Here is a 19821-nt window from a genome sequence, read left to right as displayed (position 1 = left end):
ATAGGGGTATACGGATATAGGGATATAGGGGTATAGGGGTATGGGGTATAGGGGTATACGGATATAGGGATATGGGGGTATAGGGGTATACGGATATAGGGGTATAGGGGTATAGGGGTATACGGATATAGGGGTATAGGGGTATGGGGTATACGGATATACGGGTATAGGGGTATACGGATATAGGGATATGGGGGTATAGGGGTATACGGATATAGGGGTATAGGGGTATACGGATATAGGGATATGGGGGTATAGGGGTATACGGATATAGGGGTATAGGGGTATAGGGGTATACGGATATAGGGATATGGGGGTATAGGGGTATACGGATATAGGGGTATAGGGGTATAGGGGTATACGGATATAGGGATATGGGGGTATGGGGTATAGGGGTATACGGATATAGGGATATGGGGGTATAGGGGTATACGGATATAGGGGTATAGAGGTATAGGGGTATACGGATATAGGGGTATAGGGGTATGGGGTATACGGATATAGGGGTATAGGGGTATACGGATATAGGGGTATAGGGGTATACGGATATAGGGGTATAGGGGTATAGGGGTATACGGATATAGGGGTATAGGGGTATAGGGGTATACGGATATAGGGGTATAGGGGTATACGGATATAGGGGTATATGGATATAGGGATATAGGGGTATAGGGGTATGGGGTATAGGGGTATAAGGATATAGGGGTATAGGGGTATATGGATATAGGGATATAGGGGTATGGGGTATAGGGGTATACGGATATAGGGGTATAGGGGTATATGGATATAGGGATATAGGGGTATAGGGGTATGGGGTATAGGGGCATAAGGATATAGGGGTATAGGGGTATATGGATATAGGGATATAGGGGTATGGGGTATATGGATATAGGGATATAGGGGTATAGGGGTATGGGGTATAGGGGTATAAGGATATAGGGGTATAGGGGTATATGGATATACGGATATAGGGGTATAGGGGTATATGGATATAGGGATATAGGGGTATGGGGTATAGGGATATAGGGGTATAGGGGTATATGGATATACGGATATAGGGGTATAGGGGTATAAGGATATAGGGGTATAGGGGTATAGGGGTATACGGATATAGGGGTATAGGGGTATATGGATATAGGGATATAGGGGTATGGGGTATAGGGATAAAGCTGCTTTGTGATGTTTAAACTGATGCTAAAAAACAAACTGTACAAACCCCTCCAGGGAACTATCTAGATAATTACAAGGTACTGGAATTTTACATCATGAAACATTCAGGGTCAGATTGCTCCCCAGTGAGTAGAATGTGTTGGCCTCAACTTGTCTTTGTAGCAAAGTGCCGCTAATTAGCAGCTTCCGGTTGGAGACCCCTTTAAGAAGCCACATTCTCAGCAATTATTCTTATATATAAAGGACTGGCCCCTGAAATGAAAAGCAAAATATAATGTTTTCCAGTCTTTTCTGCCTCGCTGGGTGGGAGGTTTGGGTTTTGTTGTATAATCTAATATTCTTGTGCTACTTCCAAGCTCAGGGATTCTCAGTATTGTTGTTCCATTGGGTTTTCCCCATAACGGTGTTGGTCTGAGTCAAAGGAAACCTATTCCCCTGAACAATATGCAGTACATTGTATAAACAGCTCGTATGGAAACACTGCTTCATCTAAATAAACACTTTTTTTTATAAACATATACTTTTTATTAGTAGTATGTGCCATTGGGTAATCCTAAATAGGAAACTGCCATTTTAGGTACTAAGGGCCGCCCCCTGGGATCATAGGAGTCACAGTGCACACAAACAGCCAAGGCACACATACATGCTAAACTCAGTCCCTTTGTTAAATGTACAAAGCAGTAAAATTCTTAATGAATCAGATAATAATGAGTGTAGGACTGGCCAGACCGGGGGTGAGTGAGTGTAGGACTGGCCAGACCGGGGGTGAGTGAGTGTAGGACTGGCCAGACCGGGGGTGAGTGAGTGTAGGACAGGCCAGACCGGGGGTGAGTGAGTGTAGGACTGGCCAGACCGGGGGTGAGTGAGTGTAGGACAGGCCAGACCGGGGGTGAGTGAGTGTAGGACAGGCCAGACCGGGGGTGAGTGAGTGTAGGGCAGGCCAGACCGGGGGTGAGTGAGTGTAGGACTGGCCAGACCGGGGGTGAGTGAGTGTAGGACAGGCCAGACCGGGGGTGAGTGAGTGTAGGACTGGCCAGACCGGGGGTGAGTGAGTGTAGGACAGGCCAGACCGGGGGTGAGTGAGTGTAGGACTGGCCAGACCGGGGGTGAGTGAGTGTAGGACTGGCCAGACCAGGGGTGAGTGAGTGTAGGACTGGCCAGACCGGGGGTGAGTGAGTGTAGGACTGGCCAGACCGGGGGTGAGTGAGTGTAGGACAGGCCAGACCGGGGGTGAGTGAGTGTAGGACTGGCCAGACCGGGGGTGAGTGAGTGTAGGACTGGCCAGACCAGGGGTGAGTGAGTGTAGGACTGGCCAGACCAGGGGTGAGTGAGTGTAGGAGGGGCCAGACCGGGGGTGAGTGAGTGTAGGACTGGCCAGACCGGGGGTGAGTGAGTGTAGGACAGGCCAGACCGGGGGTGAGTGAGTGTAGGACAGGCCAGACCGGGGGTGAGTGAGTGTAGGAGGGGCCAGACCGGGGGTGAGTGAGTGTAGGACTGGCCAGACCGGGGGTGAGTGAGTGTAGGACTGGCCAGACCGGGGGTGAGTGAGTGTAGGACAGGCCAGACCGGGGGTGAGTGAGTGTATGACAGGCCAGACCGAGGGGTGAGTGAGTGTAAGACTGGCCAGACCGGGGGTGAGTGAGTGTAGGACTGGCCAGACCGGGGGTGAGTGAGTGTAGGACTGGCCAGACCGGGGGTGAGTGAGTGTAGGACAGGCCAGACCGGGGGTGAGTGAGTGTAGGACAGGCCAGACCGGGGGTGAGTGAGTGTAGGTCAGACCGGGGGTGAGTGAGTGTAGGACAGGCCAGACCGGGGGTGAGTGAGTGTAGGACAGGCCAGACCGGGGGTGAGTGAGTGTAGGTCAGACTGGGGGTGAGTGAGTGTAGGACTGGCCAGACCGGGGGTGAGTGAGTGTAGGACTGGCCAGACCGGGGGTGAGTGAGTGTAGGACTGGCCAGACCAGGGGTGAGTGAGTGTAGGACTGGCCAGACCGGGGGTGAGTGAGTGTAGGACTGGCCAGACCGGGGGTGAGTGAGTGTAGGACTGGCCAGACCGGGGGTGAGTGAGATTAGGACTGGCCAGACCGGGGGTGAGTGAGTGTAGGACTGGCCAGACCGGGGGTGAGTGAGATTAGGACTGGCCAGACCGGGGGTGAGTGAGTGTAGGACTGGCCAGACCGGGGGTGAGTGTAGGACTGGCCAGACCGGGGGTGAGTGAGTGTAGGACAGGCCAGACCGGGGGTGAGTGAGTGTAGGACTGGCCAGACCGGTGGTGAGTGAGTGTAGGACAGGCCAGACCGGGGGTGAGTGAGTGTAGGACAGACCAGACTGGGGGTGAGTGAGTGTAGGACAGGCCACAGCGGGGGTGAGTGAGTGTAGGACTGGCCAGACCGGGGGTGAGTGAGTGTAGGACAGGCCAGACCGGGGATGAGTGAGTGTAGGACAGGCCAGACCGGGGGTGAGTGAGTGTAGGACAGGCCAGACCGGGGGTGAGTGAGTGTAGGACAGGCCAGACCGGGGGTAAGTGAGTGTAGGACAGGCCAGACCGGGGGTGAGTGAGTGTAGGACAGGCCAGACCGGGGGTGAGTGAGTGTAGGACAGGCCAGACCGGGGGTGAGTGAGTGTAGGACTGGCCAGACCGGGGGTAAGTGAGTGTAGGACAAGCCAGACCGGGGGTGAGTGAGTGTAGGACTGGGCCAGACTGGGGGTTAGTGAGTGTAGGACAGGCCAGACCGGGGGTGAGTGAGTGTAGGACTGGCCAGACCGGGGGTGAGTGAGTGTAGGACAGGCCAGACCGGGGGTGAGTGAGTGTAGGACTGGCCAGACCGGGGGTAAGTGAGTGTAGGACAAGCCAGACCGGGGGTGAGTGAGTGTAGGACTGGCCAGACTGGGGGTGAGTGAGTGTAGGACTGGCCAGACCGGGGGTGAGTGAGTGTAGGACAGGCCAGACCGGGGGTGAGTGAGTGTAGGACAGGCCAGACCGGGGGTGAGTGAGTGTAGGACAGGCCAGACCGGGGGTGAGTGAGTGTAGGACAGGCCAGACCGGGGGTGAGTGAGTGTAGGACTGGCCAGACCGGGGGTGAGTGAGTGTAGGAGGGGCCAGACCGGGGGTGAGTGAGTGTAGGAGGGGCCAGACTGTGGGTGAGTGTAGGAGGGGCCAGACTGGGGGTGAGTGAGTGTAGGACAGGCCAGACTGTGGGTGAGTGTAGTAGGGGCCAGAACGGGGGTGAGTGAGTATAGGAGGGGCCAGACTGGGGGGGAGTGAGTGTAGGAGGGGCCAGACTGGGGGTGAGTGTAGGAGGGGCCAGACTGGGGGGGGAGTGAGTGTAGGAGGGGCCAGACTGGGGGGGAGTGAGTGTAATAGGGGCCAGACTGGGGGGGGGGAGTGAGTGTAGGAGGGGCCAGACTGGGGGGGGAGTGAGTGTAGGAGGGGCCAGACTGGGGGTGAGTGAGTGTAGGACAGGCCAGACTGTGGGTGAGTGTAGTAGGGGCCAGAACGGGGGTGAGTGAGTATAGGAGGGGCCAGACTGGGGGGGAGTGAGTGTAATAGGGGCCAGACTGGGGGGGGAGTGAGTGTAGGAGGGGCCAGACCGGGGGTGAGTGGGACGCAGTTGGCCAATATTGCAATATAAGGACAAACAATGCCTGTTTTGCTTATAGGGGAGGGCATTGCTTGGCAGCTTGATGCACAGAATGGGTTAATGCCCTATATATATATATATATAATGGGGGTGCAGAGGGGCCCTTGTTGCTGTCTGTAAGACAGTTTTTGTGTTGCAAATAAAGGCAGTTGCAGCCCAGTAATCACAGGGGGGGGGTGCAATTCAATGTTCCCCTATCCATGCCAGTATCCCCCCCATCCCTGGTTTAGAGGCAGAACGTTGGATCCTGCAGTTCAGCAACACACGGAGAGTAGGGTTTTGCTTATCGGCTCAGTGTCTCAGTATCTGGTGCCTACTGGGGGGAATCAGATCTCTCAAAAGGGAAAGCTACAAATTTGTAGATTACAGATTTGTGCCGGTGCCGTTGCGGGAAGCCGGAAATGAGAATAAATGTAGAGCGGCCGGGATTGTGCGCAACCCGAGCGACGCAATGAGTTCTGATGGATGAGGAAAGTCTAAATTCTAAAGTACACACTTAGGCCTGGGCCGGCAATCTGTAGGTTTGTGGCCAATGCCGGGGGCTGTAAGGTGCCATTGACAGTAGCAATGAGCGAATCTGTCCCATTTCAAAAGATTCGCAAAACGGCAAAAATGCCCCCCCCCAAAAAAATTGTTGCGCGACAATTGCAAGAGACAATTCTATTTGACGCTCATATTCCAATCTCTCTTTCAAAGCACTGCCTGGTTGCTAGGGTAATGTAGCCCATGGCAACCAGATTGGAGCAGAAATTCCAAACTGGAGAGTTGCTGAAAAAAATAATAAATAATAATTCAATTATAATTAATTCCAAAAGTCATGAAAAATGAAAACCAGCTACAAATTGTCTCAGAATATCACTCTCTACATCAGACTAAAAGTTAATTTAAAAACCCATTAAAAGCACAGCATGGGCATAAAGCATATTATATTCCATTATTCTGCAGTTGCATTCATACTTATGGGTACGAGCTTCTATATAGTTTCCCTGCTCTACATATTTGTATTTATGGGCGGGAGTTGCCATAGACAAGAAGGAATGAGGGTATGGTCATAATTAATTATTTATTATTATTTAGGTTATTGTAGATAGGAACTTTTTTCAGACAGTAGAGAATGAATGTAAAGATTAGTGTGAGCCCAGAATCTCTCCATATACTTATGGGTGGGAGCTGCCATACCAATAGACAGTAGACTAATTGTAGTCGGACGAAGGATTCGGGGTTCGACTTTTCTAAAATAGTGGATTCGGAGCATCATTACCTATAACCTTTACTTTTGGGGGGCCAGCTGAGAAAAAGGGTTTCACCATAATTGTTCTCTGCCAGAGAATTGCTGGAATAAGATACTGATGCCAAGAAAGGGTTACAGGTACCAATACCCGACGTGGTACCATGAAAGGGTTACAGGTACCAATACCCGACGTGGTACCAAGAAAGGGTTACAGGTACCAATACCCGACGTGGTACCATGAAAGGGTTACAGGTACCAATACCCGACGTGGTACCATGAAAGGGTTACAGGTACCAATACCCGACGTGGTACCATGAAAGGGTTACAGGTACCAATACCCGACGTGGTACCATGAAAGGGTTACAGGTACCAATACCCGACGTGGTACCATGAAAGGGTTACAGGTACCAATACCCGACGTGGTACCATGAAAGGGTTACAGGTACCAATACCCGACGTGGTACCATGAAAGGGTTACAGGTACCAAGCCCGACGTGGTACCATGAAAGGGTTACAGGTACTAATACCCGACGTGGTACCATGAAAGGGTTACAGGTACTAATACCCGACGTGGTACCGTGGAGCCAAGTGGAAATGGATCTGTATATCTGACATTATAAGTCAGGGGTGGAACATTGTCCCTGCTGGGAAGCCATCACCAATCACTGAATGAATCTCTTGTTCTAGCAAGGAGGAATGTCTTTCCTGGAAACCATGTGACCAATTCTTCATGCAAAGAGCAGCATTGTTGCCTCGCTTTACGGCAGGGGTTCTTTATATACACTAGGGGGCTGATTTACTAATCCACGAATCCGAATGGAAAAAAATCGGAATGTAAACGAACATTTTGCGACTTTTTCGTGAATTGTCGCGATTTTTTTGTCGCCGTCGCGACTTTTTCGTAGCCGTTACGACTTGCGCGAATTGTTGCAACTTTTTCGTATTGAGCGCTAGTAAACGGCGGGCAAACCTTTCCGATTTTTTCACGGCGGCTACGAAAAAGTCCCGACAATTCGCGCAAGTCGTAACGGCTACGAAAAAGTCGCGGCAATTTACGAAAAAGTCGCATTTGCCCCTGGGCCAATGTCAAATGTCATTCACCTTGAAGCTATAGGTGCTGTATTCATAACTAATGGTGCACTGTACTCGCACAAACAGTATGAGTATATATATATATATATATATAAAATGGTACACACAGGATTTTTACACAATATAATCCAAAATAACAAAAGTGGTAAATTCAAATAGTGAGGTTTATTAATCCTACGTTTCGGTTCCCTACTGGAACCTTCATCAGGGATGACTGTACATCGTTTAGATCAGTGTTTAAATACATCTTTTGGCGCCAACGGCACCGTTGCTATTTACTTTATATATATATATATATATATAATGTTTTTTTGTTGAAAAATAGCACAGCACCCTGTTATAGAAAAATGTGTGGTGCAAGTCCCCAATAGGCTCCGATTCTCCTTCCACAAAAACGGACAGCATGTGATTTTTTATAGTATACCTTTTGCACTTTCATTGTGTGTGATGTCCATTTTTGAAATATATATATATATACTGTATATAGTATATATAAGTGTTATAATCAATAGAATAAATAAGTATAAATACACAGAGATTAACTGCCATGTATTATGAGACACAGTAGGAATGAGGTCCCTGCCCTGTAGAGCTTACAATCTAAGTTATATATATATATATATATATATATATATAAATATATATATATATATATATATATATATAAATATATATATATATACAGGTATAGGACCCATTATCCAGAACCAAGGGTATTCCGGATAAGGGGTCTTTCCGTAATTTGGATCTCACTACCTTAAGTCTACCAAAAAAATCAATACAACTTTAATTAAACCCAATAGGATTGTTTTGCATCCAATAAGGGGTAATTATATCTTAGTTGGGATCAAGTACAGGTACTGTTTTATTATTACAGAGAAAAGGGAATCATTTAACCATGAAATAAACCCAATAGGGCTGTTCTGCCCCAATAAGGGGTAATTATATCTTAGTTGGGATCAAGTACAGGTACTGTTTTATTATTACAGAGAAAAGGGAATCATTTAACCATGAAATAAACCCAATAGGGCTGTTCTGCCCCAATAAGGGGTAATTATATCTTAGTTGGGATCAAGTACAGGTACTGTTTTATTATTACAGAGAAAAGGGAATCATTTAACCATGAAATAAACCCAATAGGGCTGTTCTGCCCCCAATAAGGGGTAATTATATCTTAGTTGGAATCAATTACATGGTTCTGTTTTATTTCTACATAGAAAAAGGAAATCAGTTTTAAAATTCTGAATTATTTGATTAAAATGGGGTCTATGGGAGACAGGCTTTCCGTAATTCGGAGCTTTCTGGATAACGGGTTTCCGGATAAGGGGTCCGATACCTGTACACACACACATACACAGTATATATAGTATTTATTCACTTATTTTCCCCTTGAAGTCTGAAACCCGAGAGGTTCTGCAGCTGCTGTCGGGCTACATTGTGGCAGGAGTCGCTCCAAGCAGCGTAAGGACAGGTTTTGCTGCCAGGCACGAGCAGTGATTATCGGTAATGATTGTGCCGCTGGATGTAACTGGGCTCTGCTTTCTCTCCCTGTATCGGCTATGGCTTTGGTAATAAAGTTTCATTAGGAAAAAAAAAAAAAAAAAAAGCTCCCTATTGAGCAGCGAGGAGGGGAGTGGCGGAGCTCAGCTGATGCTCTTGGAGACCAAGCTCTCACATAGAACACATTGAGCAGCTGGAGCTGTCACAGGCTGGGGACTGAGGCTTCCCTGAGAGACAACACACAATACCCACAATACCCACACAATACCCACAATACCCACACAATACCCACAGTGCTCAGCCGGCTGCACTCACCGGCACGGATTGCCCTGCTCTACAGTGAACTGTCCTTCAGCACCCAGGGAACTGCTCCCCATCTACAGACCCCCCCCTCATCCCCATAGCATCCTCTGCTCCACTTCCAGGGATATCTACTCTTCCAGGACTATCTGCACTGACCCTGCCTGCCTGCGTCCTGCTCGCACACAGACCCCTGCAGCACACAGCAAGACTCCCAGCCTAGGATTGTGTTATCCCCCCTAGGAGGAGAGAGGAGCGAGCTCAGCAAGGGAGGTGAGTGTCTATGTGGGCTCCTCGTAGACCAATGCAGATGCTGTGTGTCTCTGCCATGCTTGTTCCCTTCCTCATCACCATGTTTTTTGGGAGAGTAGCATCAGTCTGCTCCGTTGCCGGCGTCTGTGAGTAGAATAAGCATCCATGGTCCTCCCAGCTCAGCAGCATCAGCACCACTAGCAGCAGCATTGTGCTTCCCAGGGATGCAGGGAGATGCTCTGATCCCAAGCCTTTTGTTCCATGTGCGGCGGATCAGACCTTTCCGTTCCTTTGTGCAGACCGGAGGGGGGGGGATCATGGTATAGCCGACATCTGCAGATCTCTCTTCCCCCCCCCCCAGCCTGCCCAAACGCGGACAAGGCAGCATCACTGGGGAAAGTCCGGCTCTTCCCAGCATCCACCCTCCTCCCGTCCTTTTGTTTCTAGGCCTCTGTCAATTTCCAAAAGACATTCAAACCACCCGCTTAATATTTGATTTGGATGGAATCCTTGGAGAGGCACCGAGGGGAAGGCAGACAAAAGGATTGATCTTTTTTAAAAGGATGTCTCCTCCCAAGTGTCATGATTCCCTCTGTCCCCTGGGCACCAAAGTAAATTCTCCCCTCAGTTCTATCGCCGGTGTCTCCAATTAGAATTTGGCATTTCATGTTCTGCACTGGTTACAATGTGATGGAAGTTTAAATCTGCCTATTCCTTTGCTCTTCTTTCTGCTTCCCAAACTCATGGCTCCAAGATTCCTTACTCTGTGCTCCCCCCTCACTGCCTCCATGGGAACTTCTGTAGGAGATGGCTAAGGTCTCGCTACTAGAAAAGTAGATTATTGGCGTTTTTGTTTTAGCATTTTGTGGCAAATGTTTTGGGCAGAGCGGTTGGTTACGGAATGGGCACCTTGTCTTTGGCACGGCCAGACTGCATCTCAGCAACCCATTCAGATGCAAGGGGAGGGGGGGCTCAAACACTCCTAAGCATTGTGTATGTGTCCATCTGGCACCGGGGGGCATTCAGCCTGACGTTACCCTGTTGCTGAATATTTATTGCAATTACTTTATACAGCATATAAAGGTACCCGGGGCTTTGCTGATCCTGGTGTTACAGACCCATGCTTGTCGCTCTCTTTAAACCCTCCCTTGCAACCAGTCAAATGGGTTTATCTATTGGTTTAAGTTGTTCAGGTTTGTTCTTCAAAATTTCTATTTCACTTGCGATTTCCATAAAAGTTTCTCTATAACTTGTTATATTTACAGAAATAGTCTTGTATTTTAAAGTCATTGGGGGGCTCTTTGTATATTTTATATTTTTTTATATTATTATATTTATTAGAGAGGTGACCAGACTCGACAGACTTCCCCCCAAAATATTCCAGCTCTATGTGGCAATAAGTCCTTAGGGTAATCTGTAGAGAATTTGGTCAGAATAGTGACAAGACTCGACAGACTTCTCCCCAAAATATTCCAGCTCTATGTGGCAATAAGTCCTTAGGGTAATCTGTAGAGAATTTGGTCAGAATAGTGACAAGACTCGACAGACTTCTCCCCAAAATATTCCAGCTCTATGTGGCAATAAGTCCTTAGGGTAATCTGTAGAGAATTTGGTCAGAATAGTGACAAAACTCGAGAGACTTCTCCCCAAAATATTCCAGCTCTATGTGGCAATAAGTCCTTAGGGTAATCTGTAGAGAATTTGGTCAGAATAGTGACAAGACTCAACAGACTTCTCCCCAAAATATTCCACCTCTATGTGGCAATGAATCCTTAGCGTAATCTGTAGAGAATTTGGTCAGAATAGTGACAAGACTCGACAGACTTCTCCCCAAAATATTCCAGCTCTATGTAGTAATGTATCCTTAGCATAATCTGTAGAGAATTTGGTCAGAAATAGTTTATTCACGCATAACATGAACACTTTCCTCAAGCTTAATATTTTTCTCAAAAACACCCCTAGTTGTGACTCAAGTTTGAGGGGCAAAACCATGGGGAGCTGCCCTGTCTAACATCTTCCTGACTATAAAACCCCTTCTGGCTCAACAATAATGGGATTATTCATCAGTTTTTTGAGTTTTGTGAACTTGAGTTTTTGTCATTTGAATCAACTCGCATATCGAATGGTCGTTTGAATTAAAAAACGAATAAAACAAACTCGAAACACCCGACCTAACGTCTAGTTGTGGCTCAAGGTTGAGGGACAAAACCATGGGGAGCTGCCCTGTCTAACATCTCCCTGACTATAAAGCCCCTTCTGGCTCAACAATAATGGGATTATTCATCAGTTTTTCGAGTTTTGTGAATTTGAGTTTTTGTCAATTGAATCAACTCGCATATCGAATGGTCGTTTAAGGAAAACTCGTTTGAATTAAAAAACGAATAAAACAAACTCAAAAAACTGGAATTTGCCCATGACGATTCCCATTGACTTCTATAGAAACTCACAAGCTTTAGGATGGCAGATTTTCCACATTCAAGTTTTGGAGTTTTTTTGCACTTAATAAATCAAACTTGAACATTTGTTGTAGATTGTAAGCTCTTTTGGGCAGGACTCCCTTCCCCTCCTGTATTGGTTACTGATTGCTTTATATGTTACTCTGTATGCCCAATGTATGGAACCCACTTATTGTACAGCGCTGCGGGGTATGTTGGCGCTTTATAAATAAATGTTAATAATAATAATCTTTCCATTATCTATCTATCTATCTCTCTTCCCCTCCTGTATCGGTTACTGATTGCTTTATATGTTACTCTGTATGCCCAATGTATGGAACCCACTTATTGTACAGCGCTGCGGGATATGTTGGCGCTTTATAAATAAATGTTAATAATAATAATAATAATCTTTCCATTATCTATCTATCTATCTCTCTTCACCTCCTGTATCGGTTATTGGTTGCTTTATATGTTACTCTGTTTGCCCAATGTATGGAACCCACTTATTGTACAGCGCTGCGGGATATGTTGGCGCTTTATAAATAAATGTTAATAATAATAATAATAATCTTTCCATTATCTATCTATCTATCTATCTCTCTTCACCTCCTGTATCGGTTATTGGTTGCTTTATATGTTACTCTGTATGCCCAATGTATGGAACCCACTTATTGTACAGCGCTGCGGGATATGTTGGCGCTTTATAAATAAATGTTAATAATAATAATAATAATCTTTCCATTATCTATCTATCTATCTATCTCTCTTCACCTCCTGTATCGGTTATTGGTTGCTTTATATGTTACTCTGTATGCCCAATGTATGGAACCCACTTATTGTACAGCGCTGCGGGATATGTTGGCGCTTTATAAATAAATGTTAATAATCATAATTTATAAAACACCCCCTCAGCCGTTCATATTCATAGCCTTTTGTAATTACACCTATTAAAGAGCCATCCAAGCCTTGATGCTATCACTTGTATCTGCCATCGCCACCACCTTTCCACAGCTGCCCCTCCTTAATAAATACCCCCCCTAATACAGCAAGTAGTTCAGCATCTGCTGATTTGTTTATAGCCGGGCTGTTAATGTTTCTGTATATTCCATTCGACTGCTTCGGTTTCTATTCTATGTGGCTATTGTATGTGGCTACTATTTGGTTTGGGCTGCAGAGCAGAACCTCAGTCCCAGAACCTCCTTGCCCCGGCCCCTCCGTGCGTGTCCCATTCGCTCTTTGCCGTACAGTCCATGTCGAGTGCATTTATCAATGCTTGGATTTATTAACAACATGTTCTTGGCAACAAGTCAAGTTGAAATGTAATTTAGATCTGTCAACGTTTGACCAATAGCCGGGGCTCATGTTTAATGCTTTGCGGTGATAACTCACCGTGTCCAACATGAAAATGTTCTTTTCAAAGTCTTAAAGAAACAAATATATCATGGGCTTTGGCAAACAGAAATCTGGGGATATAATGGAAAAAAAGCAGAAATCAACAAAACGTGTATTTTAAATGGAAGATGAATGAATTCTCCGGATTCAGTGGATATTTTCACGTTTTAGATGCTGTTTTGGGACGGTTTTGTGGCTACAATATTGGGAAAAGGACTAGGCGGGGGGTCTGTATCCCTCGCTGCATGGTGCATTCTTTCTGAATTCCTATTGGTCGTGTCTATCCATCATGTTACACTTACGCCCTCATCAATACATATCAGTAGCTTTGCACCATTTGCATTGATTATTAATGATCATTTAAGTGTCGGCAATAATGTATTAGTATTGGTATCTGACACATGATATCAGTGGGGGATATACTGTAGTTTCAGACCTCTGGGAAGGAATAGAGGGCTCGACCCTTTTTGCAGAGGCGCATCGGGTATTTCAGTTGAACATTTGCTTTGCCATGTTTTCACCAAAGCTTTTGATTTGTGCAGCTTTAGGCTACAGACCCGAGGCTTCCGGGGGCCGGGGGGGGGGCAAAGCAGCACATGTAGGGGGAACAATGAACTTTATTCAATATGGTTTTCTAATTATTGTTTCAGAATTCTATCGAGCTAATGGGCCCCTGACCGAGGCTTCAGGGTGCAACATTCTGTGCCATAGGTGCAAATGGGACAAGTTTTTAAGTAATATTTGTTACAATGAGCATTTCCCCATATTTAACAGGAATTATCATTGCAAAATGAATTGTACAGGTACTGTAGACTGTTGTTTGGTGTTCGTTTTGGTTTATTAAAAAAGAAAAAGGCATTTTACAAACAGGAACAATTAGTTTTAGCATTTTTTACCAAGGGGGGGACTTTACTAGTGATGCACTAGTTGAACCCAACTCAAACCAACCCGACTCAAACCAACCCGACTCAAACCAACCCGACTCAAACCAACCCGACTCAAACCAACCCGACTCAAACCAACCCGACTCAGACCAACCCGACTCAAACCAACCCGACTCAAACCAACCCGACTCAGACCAACCCGACTCAAACCAACCCGACTCAAACCAACCCGACTCAAACCAACCCAACTCAAACCAACCCGACTCAAACCAACCCGACTCAAACCAACCCAACTCAAGCCTGATTTCCTGTGCTGATTTATATACCCGACCCACCTATCTCTGATGTCACTGGAGGAGAGGGGCGTGAGTATATAGATAACAGAGACAATCTGTGGCCACTGTCTACTTTTGGGCAGAGAGGGTTGGCAAGCGGCAGGGCTGCAGGGAGGAATGGTTGGTCTGAACCTGCCGGACCCTTGAGTCCTGTGGGTTTTGGGCCAACCTGAACATCACTAACCCCTACTAATGTTCACATAGTTGTGCTTATAAAACACTAGGCTGTCCCTAATGTTATTTACATTCTGGTGGTGGTATTTTTTTTAATTTATACAGGTATGGAATCCATTAACCGGAAACCCATTATTCAGAAAGTTCAGAATTACAAGAAGGCCATATCCCATAGACTAACAATTATTTTCTATATCTCTGCAATAATAAAACAGAACCATGTATTTGATCTCAACTAAGATATAATTACCCCTTACTGGGGGCAGAACAGCCCTATTGGGTTTATTTAATGGTTAAATGATTCCCTTTTCTCTGTAATAATAAAACAGTACCTGTACTTGATCCCAACTAAGATATAATTACCCCTTATTGGGGCAGAACAGCCCTATTGGGTTTATTTAATGGTTAAATGATTCCCTTTTCTCTGTAATAATAAAACAGTACCTGTACTTGATCCCAACTAAGATATAATTACCCCTTATTGGGGGCAGAACAGTCCTATTGGGTTTATTTAATGGTTAAATGATCCCCTTTTCTCTGTAATAATAAAACAGTACCTGTACTTGATCCCAACTAAGATATAATTACCCCTTATTGGGGGCAGAACAGCCCTATTGGGTTTATTTAATGGTTAAATGATTCCCTTTTCTCTGTAATAATAAAACAGTACCTGTACTTGATCCCAACTAAGATATAATTACCCCTTATTGGGGCAGAACAGCCCTATTGGGTTTATTTAATGGTTAAATGATTCCCTTTTCTCTGTAATAATAAAACAGTACCTGTACTTGATCCCAACTAAGATATAATTACCCCTTATTGGGGGCAGAACAGCCCTATTGGGTTTATTTCATGGTTAAATGATTCCCTTTTCTCTGTAATAATAAAACAGTACCTGTACTTGATCCCAACTAAGATATAATTACCCCTTATTGGGGGCAGAACAGTCCTATTGGGTTTATTTAATGGTTAAATGATCCCCTTTTCTCTGTAATAATAAAACAGTACCTGTACTTGATCCCAACTAAGATATAATTACCCCTTATTGGGGCAGAACAGCCCTATTGGGTTTATTTAATGGTTAAATGATCCCCTTTTCTCTGTAATAATAAAACAGTACCTGTACTTGATCCCAACTAAGATATAATTATCCCTTATTGGGGGCAGAACAGCCCTATTGGGTTTATTTAATGGTTAAATGATTCCCTTTTCTCTGTAATAATAATACAGTACCTGTACTTGATCCCAACTAAGATATAATTACCCCTTATTGGAGGCAAAATAATCCTGCTGCGTTTATTTAATGTTTTAATAAGTTAAGGTAGGAGATTCAAATTATGGAAAGATCCCTTATCCAGAAACCCCCCAGCTCCTGAGCATTCTGGATGACAGGTCCCATACCTGTATAAGTCAAACTAGAGCTCAATGTTATGTATCTCACCTAGAGATCCAAAGACATTTCCAAGCATTGGCTGCTGTCCACTAGCAGAGGTGCTGAAGTCTTTTCTCCGGAAACAAAACCCAGCAGGGCCGGCACATCCAACCCAGGGCACTTCTACTGTTATAAAGTCTACTGGCAGTCTGTGCCAATAGCCGACATACAGTACGGGGCTAAATGTGGGCACAGAGCGGGGCATATTGCTTAGTCACTGAGTACTGTGCAATCAGCCTTTACTGTTCCTCAGCTTTATTTATAGAGATGCTGATATCTAGAAGACATAAACAGAGCCAAGGGTGGGTATTTTTGCTATTTTCGCTGCGTTTTGGTTAATTTGCTTGTTCGTCTAATTGGAAGAGATACTGTTTTTGCCCTGTGCAAGAAGCTAGAATTGGATAGGTTCCACAAGGATTTGCCGAGAGTATAATGGCCCCAGGGGTATTATGGTGCCGGTGTATAGTCGCACACACACAAAGAGAACAGCAAGTTGTACGATCTGTATTTGCAACTGAAAGCTGCTCGTGTACAAAAGCAATTGGAAGCGATGTTTGGGTCGTATTAAAAAATATATTTTATTTTTCCTGCTTTTTCCTGCTCCTCTACTTTTAGGGAAAGGGGCAAAAAAGCCATGCAAAGGGCATCTGCTCCCCTCCAAGTGCAACTCAAGACACCTTGTACCTAGGGGATTTGTGGGGCTCATTTATCAACACTTGCCCATGGGCAGTAACCCATAGCAACCAATCAGCAACGGGCATTTTTCAGACGGCTACAGGTAGAAAAATGAATGCGACGATGCGATTGGTTGCCATGAGTTTCTATGGCAATGACCAAACTCTCTAAGAACCCTGTGCGTATAAATCAGATCCTTTACTTGCATTATTTATGTCTCAATGTTTTTTGGCCTGTGCGGGGTATGTGCCGGCCAAGGACATCTCGTTCCTATTACTGTTGGCTCCGTTACTGGGAAAGTTCTCACTCATTTGCCCATTTCTTTTATTTAAACCGAGGGGAACATATTCCATTCTCACCATCTTAGGTTTCGGGTTTATATCTTTATTCAGTACCCAACAGAGGGCAGAAAAGGAAACAAGGGGCCATATGGGTATTTTACGACCCCCATGCAGTATGCAAAGCGAGATTTCCGATCCAATTCAATGTGCTTTTTACCCACAATTCCCCCTCCCAGTGCTGCCATCTTGCCTCAATCATTCTTCCTATTGACTTATAAACTGTTTCTTTTGTTAATTTTATTTTTGTTTCCCAATATATATGGGGGGGGGGGGGGATATATCAAAGGGACAGTTCAGTGTAAAAATTAAACTGGGTTAAACAGATAAAAAATATTTTCAATATAGTTAGTTAGGCAAATATGTAATTTAATAAGCCTGGAGTGGGCAGATGTCTAACATAATAGCCAGAACACTACTTCCTCCTTTACAGCTCTCTAAGCTTTTAGCAGTCAGTAACCAATCAGTGACGTGAGGGGGAGCCATATGGGACACAACAGCCCCCCTAACCCCCCTGCAGGGTCCCCTACCCAATGTCCTCCCCTGAGCGCGTGTAAATTTAACATGTCAGGGGAGGAACGGTTGGGCAGAGGGAGCGCCGGCAAGGGTTGGGTCTGGGCCGTCGGGGCCCACTAATGCCAGGGCCCACCGGGATTTTTCCCGGTGTCCCAGAGGCCCAGTCTGACCCTGCCTGCATGCTCACAAACTAACTGACAGTTATGTCCCATGTGGCCCCCCCTAAAGTCACTAACTAACTAATAGCTTAGAAAGCAGGAAAGCAGGAAGTAGTGTTCTGGCTATTATGTTAGACATCTGCCCACTCCAGCCTTTATAGATTACATTTTTGCCTAACAAACTATATTACAAATATTTATTATTTAGCGCAGTTTATCTATTTTATCCAGTTTTTATTTTTTACACTGAACTGTTCCCTTAAGTCGCTGGTCCCTGTTTATTTAAACATTATCCACGTGTTATGGGGACACAATTATAAAAACCGATCTCCTTTCCTGGTTGGAGCTCTCCCCGTCGGAGCACGAAGCGCTCACAATGCAGATTCACACGCTTACACGCCACTGACGTGTTGTCACTTCCATTACACGAGTCGGCCTGCAGGTAATTAAGCCCCCCCCCCGCTTTCCTACTCATTTATACCCGGAGCTTTGTATCCGATTCATGTGATTAAGGTCTGTGTTTTGTTCCATCCAATGCAGAGCACAATCCATAAGGTTCAGCCTCAGCACTGACCCCCGTCTATTCCATTTTCCTTTTCTGTTGTCATGTGTAACATGGAGCATCCCTACCCGCTATTTATATTCCCCTTGTAATTCCCACACCTGACACAGCCTTCACTCACACGTTGTTTGTACATACCCCCCCCCCCTCAGGTTCCTATCAGGCTTCTCACTCACTTCAAAAGCCGCTATAAACCTCTATCCGCATCGTTTGGAGAAGCACAATAAATATAACATGTTCACAATACATTTTGCCTATTCTTTTAATGACATATTTTTTAAGTGAAGCAGTGACGGAGCATGGGACCTGTTATTCAGAGTCCTCGGAACGTGTTTTTTTTCCACATAAGGGGTCTTTATGTGTTTTGGATCTCCATATCTTAAAGGGATACTGCCATGATGTTTAAGGGGCACTTTTTATTTCTAAATGGCAAATAATTCCCTCTGCCATTTAACCTTTTATTCTTGAACCAACAAATGTATTTGTAGCTGTAATATTGGTGTGTAGGTGCCATCTCAGTGCCTTGTGCCTGAGTCTGAGCTTTCAGCCAGCGCTACACAGTAGAACTGCTTTCAGCTAACCTATTGTTTCTCCTACTCCCATGTAACTGGAGGAGTCCCAAGCCGGACTTGGATTTCTTACTATTGAGTGCTATTCTGATACCTACTGGGAGCTGCTATCTTGCTCCCTTCCCATTGTTCTGCTGATCGGCTGCTGGGGGGTGAGGGGGGGGATATAACTCCAACTTGCAGCGCAGCAGTAAAGTGTGACTTAATTGAAAATTCAAGTAACAGGGGTCTCACTGCAGCCTTAGCATATAAACATATCTACATGAAGCTTTATCGGCCAGAAAGCAAAGGTTAATGTTCCATTCAATAACTGAATATTTTTGTGGGCAAAATCCAGTCGATTCACCAACTGCTTAATTACTAATGACATGCTCGTCCGGCTGGGCAGCAGTGACCCCCGTCTATTCCATTTTCTTTTTCAGTTGTCGTGTTTAACGCGGAGCATCCCTACCCGCTATTTATATTCCCCTTGTAATTAGGTATAAGCCCTTTCAAAGCTGCAAATGGTAATTTAGGGTGTAAGCCTAGTGAGAGTCCCAGACTGAGTGTTGCTTGTGCAGCGGGAAATAGTAAATGTGTTTTAGGCCGAAGCTTCGGAGGGATCCAACTTGTTCCACATGTAAAAAAGAGGCACCGTTACCTTCTTGATGAGGTTGGTTCACTGTAGAAAAAATACACCGAGCAAAATTCGAAGAGCTGAGACTACCTTGTAGCTTATATTTAGTGAGAACTGTGTTCAAGTTCTAGGTCTTTTGGAGTGAAAGAACTTACCTGGTAAGATTATGGGTATTGTCCAGAAAAGGTAGAGAATTTTTGGGAACAACATGGTGTTAATTGCCACAAGTCTGCCCATCCAAGAGAGGTCTGTGAGAGGCCATGTTTGAAAGTAATGTGTAGCTTGGCTTCCAGTTTATCCCATAGGGATTCAGCTGTGTTGGAGTCAGGGCTCTGTCAAACCCAGTTAGGTTCTTCCCCTCCAAACCTATTCTGTATGGTGCTGGCTTTGTGCATGGGGTATTGTTGTGCCGAAACAGGAGAAAACCCTCCCCAAACTGTTGCCACCCAATAGGAAGGCCCTAGCCCAAACCATGGAAAACAACAGGCCACCATTATTTAAGTGCCAGCATTAAGCATTTAGGCAAATAGTTTGTCTTAAGGTCCCC

At 45.5% G+C, this 19821-nt stretch overlaps 1 protein-coding gene across 4 annotated transcripts in view; it reads left to right on the top strand.

Moving 5' to 3' along the window:
* Positions 1-8759: 8759 nt before the first annotated feature.
* Positions 8760-19821, top strand: part of ctnna2 (catenin alpha 2) — a 1024232-nt gene continuing 1013170 nt past the window's right edge. For 3 of the 4 annotated variants that reach the window (XM_031895802.1, XM_031895831.1, XM_031895815.1), the window contains exon 1: positions 8760-9206. The gene's annotated coding sequence lies outside the window, so the exon portion shown is untranslated. 4 annotated transcript variants of the gene reach the window in all.

The sequence above is a fragment of the Xenopus tropicalis genome, chromosome 1 (assembly GCF_000004195.4).
Source record: "Xenopus tropicalis strain Nigerian chromosome 1, UCB_Xtro_10.0, whole genome shotgun sequence".
NCBI classification, from domain to species: domain Eukaryota; kingdom Metazoa; phylum Chordata; class Amphibia; order Anura; family Pipidae; genus Xenopus; species Xenopus tropicalis.
The sequence above is the reverse complement of the archived record's forward strand: the minus strand, read 5'-3'. Positions and strand labels throughout refer to the sequence as shown.